Source organism: Lissotriton helveticus, chromosome 10 (genome assembly GCF_964261635.1).
Source record: "Lissotriton helveticus chromosome 10, aLisHel1.1, whole genome shotgun sequence".
Taxonomy (NCBI): domain Eukaryota; kingdom Metazoa; phylum Chordata; class Amphibia; order Caudata; family Salamandridae; genus Lissotriton; species Lissotriton helveticus.
Window position 1 is genome coordinate 431,561,762 of NC_136071.1, and position 3,702 is coordinate 431,565,463.

A 3,702-nucleotide genomic window follows, 5' to 3' on the forward strand; every position below is an offset into this window, starting at 1 on the left:
ACATCACCCATGTCTGCCTTGGGGATCAGGGCGGAGTTGCATCGGTTTACCAGGTCGATGGGGTTGATATTTTGTATATTCCTTTTCCATTGTTTTATTTCTGTGGGTTGACTCCTTTTTGGAGTTACCTCAATATTGATGGAGAAGAAAATGCTATATTGGTCTGTCCAGTCACATGGGGTGATGGATTCTAATGATACCGTGTTCGTTTTAGCTATGATGAGGTCTAGTGTCTCTCCCTTGTTGTGGGGTGGACTGTCACATAATTGGGACAGATCCTGATTTGACAGAAAAGATTTAAGACCGCTTACACCATGATCGCTTGAGTTGTTCCAATGGAGATTGAAGTTGCCCAGGAAAATCTGTGGCACTTGTGAATTGTCATTGGATGTAATGACTTCCATTAGCTCATCGTTGAACGTCAAATTATCACCTGGGGGTGGTAAAGTATGTGAAGTTTGCAGGCAAGGCGCTTGTCATCAAGCATGTTGATACAGAGATATTCACTGGAGGATAAAGAGATGGAGTCTGCTTGATTGACTGCAATTGTGTTTCGATAAATGCAGGCTAGCCTGCTACCGGGTTGCACGTGTATGTGTATGCTTGTGCCAAGGTTGGATTAGTCATCAAAGGACTTTGATATTTCCCTATTGGGCTGGATACTGAGGGTTTGCTCTCAACGATGGAACCAGTGCTATCATCTAGTAGTGGAAGCACCTCATGCTCAATTCTACTTGCAGCCCTTGCCGGTGCCTTTGCAAGGTTGAGTGGCCCGCTTGCTCCCTGACTTTAAGCAGCATTTTATAAGGGGAACTTGTTCTACCTGGGAAATGAAAATAGATGTAACCTGGTAGTAAAAGGCATGTGTGTGTGAGTGAAATGGTAGACCCACTCCTCCTTTGCAGGTGAGGGCCGGCTAGCTCCTGCACTTCTTAGACTCCTGTGAGTAGGAGAGTTGAATGTGTAGTGTCTTGTGATATTTTAACACTGAACCCTTTTGGCTCCTATGTCTAACAGACTCTGTATAGCTGTGACATAGATGTCCGAGCACAATGCCATGAAAGCTTATTATTAGAATGTTGGGTTCGTAGTTACACGCAACAGAATAACGATGTGTAATACTAATCTCTGTGTGGCGTGGTAGTTGGCAGGTTCCCAGGCTAGGAGGATGCTATAAATGACAATCAGATAGGGGATAAGTAACCTGGAGAATGATCGTGCTCTCCCAGAGAGTTCCAATGGTCCAAACAAACTGGTTGTGCGTGCCACGTGTGTCGCTGTTGAAGTATGAAATAGATGCTTAACGTATTTGGAGTCACAGTGCAATTCAAGTCATTGTAAAGTAAGTGAAGACAATGGAACCGTTGCAAAGTGCATGTGAAAGGAAATGGCCTAAAACGCAACGTTGATACAACACATTTTTCCACAGCAAACTGACCCCTTTTTGTGCAATGTGCCTGGCTGTGGATTTTGGGCTCTAGCTCAGCTGGCACCTAGGGAAACCTAGCAAACTTGTACATTTTTGAAAACTAGACACCCTGCAAACTGACCCCTTTTTTTGCAATGTGCCTAGCTGTGGATTTTGGGCTCTAGCTCAGCTGGCACCTAGGGGAACCTAGCAAACCTTTACATTTTTGATGATAACTAGACACCCTCGGAAATCCAGGGTAGGGTGACTTGTGTGGCATTCACCAGGTTCTGTTACCCAGAATCCCTTGAAAACCTCAAACTTTGGGAGGAAAAACACATTTTCCTCATATTTCTGTGATGGAAAGTTCTGGAATCTAAGGGGAGCAACAAACTTCCACCAATACAGCATTCCGCCAAGTCTCCTGATAAAAATGGTATTTCACTTGTGTGGGTGAGCCTAGTGCTCACAACTGGAAACGGCTTAAAATGTACTGTGGAGACTTCAAAATTATCGATTACAAACAGACCTTGTTTTGCGAGGGAGTCACCTGTGTTTTTGATCTTGGGCTCGGTGGCCATCTAGGGAAACCTACCAATCCCAGACATTTCTGAAAACTAGCCACCCTGGGGACTCCAGGGAGGTGTGACCTGCATAGATCCCCCAACATTTTCCTACCCAAAATCCCCTGCAAACCTCAAATTTAGCTGAGGAAAAATCAAAATGTTCTCACATTTCTGGGTGGGAAAGGTGTGGGATCACCGGGTGGACATACATTTCCTACCACCCCGCGTTCCCCTAGGTCTCCCAATGAAAATGATACCTCTTTGGTCCGGCCTCAGTGGCCATCTGGGAAACCTACCAAACCCACACATTTCTGAAAAATAGACACCCTGAGGAGTCCAGGGAGGTGTGACTTGCATGGATCTCTCAAATGTTTTCTTCACAGAATCCCCTGCAAACCTCAAATTTAGTTGAAAAAAAATCACATTTATCTCACATTTCTGTGTAGAAAAGTTGTGGGATCACCGAGCTGACACACATTTCCAACCACCCAGCATTCCCATAGGCCTCCCAATAAAAATGGTACTTCACTTGTGTGGGTGGACCAAGTACCTGTGGCAGGGAAGGGCCGAAAGTGTATTGTAGAGACATCAAAATTATCTATCACAAAAAGTCTTGGTTTTGCAAGGGGGGCACCTGCGTTTATGGTCCTGGGCTCAAAGGCCATATAGAGAAACCTACCAAACCCACACATTTCTGAAAACTAAACACCCTGTGGAGTCCAGGGAGGTAGAACTTGGTGTATCTCCCAATTGTTTCCGACCGAGAATCCACTGAAAACTGCAAATTTATATTAAAATATCAAATTTTCCTCACATTTCTGTCTGGGTTCACTGTGCTGGCACAAATGTCCTACCACTCCGCTTTCTTCTCAGTCTAACGAGTAAAATGATACCTTACTTGTGTGGGGGGCCAAGGGTCTGTGACTGAGAAGAGCAAAAAACATTGGGATTGAGGGGATTTCACTACGAACTCAAAGCACTATATTTTGTTTTAAATATGTTTTTAGGTGATTCTGCATTGGACACCCACACAAGTGAGGTATCATTTTTAATGAGAGACCAAGGGGAACTATGTGTAGTAGGATATTTGTACTTACATGGTGATCCCATATGGAAATGTAAGGAAAAATAGATTTTTTTAGCTTAATTTGAGGTTTGCAGGGGATTCTGGGTAGCAAAATTGTGGGGGATCCACACAAGCCACACATCCCTGGGCACCCCTGGGTGTCTAGTTTTCAGAAATGTCTGGGTTTGGTAGGTTTCCCTAAATGGCCGTGAGCCCGGGTCTAAAAACGAAGGTGTCCCCCTTGCAGAACCAGGTAGTTGTGTGATAGACAATTTTAAGTCTCCATAGTACATTTGCGGCCATTTCGTGTGGCGGCTACTAGGTCTACCCACACAAATGAGGTACCATTTATATCAGGAGACTTGGGAGAATACTGGGTGGGTAGAAGTTTGTAGCTCCCCACAGATTCCAGAACTTTCATCACAGAAATGTGAGGACATTTTTTTGTTTTGGACAAAGTTTGAGGTTTCCAAGGGATTCTGGGTAACAGAACCTAATGAGAGCCACACAAGTCACCCAATCCTGGACTACCCTAGGTGTCTAGATTTAAAAAAATGCTTAGGTTTCCCTAGCTGCCAGCTGAGCTAGGGTCCAAAATTCACAGCAAGACACATTGCAAAAAAAAGGGTCAGTTTTCAGTGGAAAAATGTGATTTGCCCACA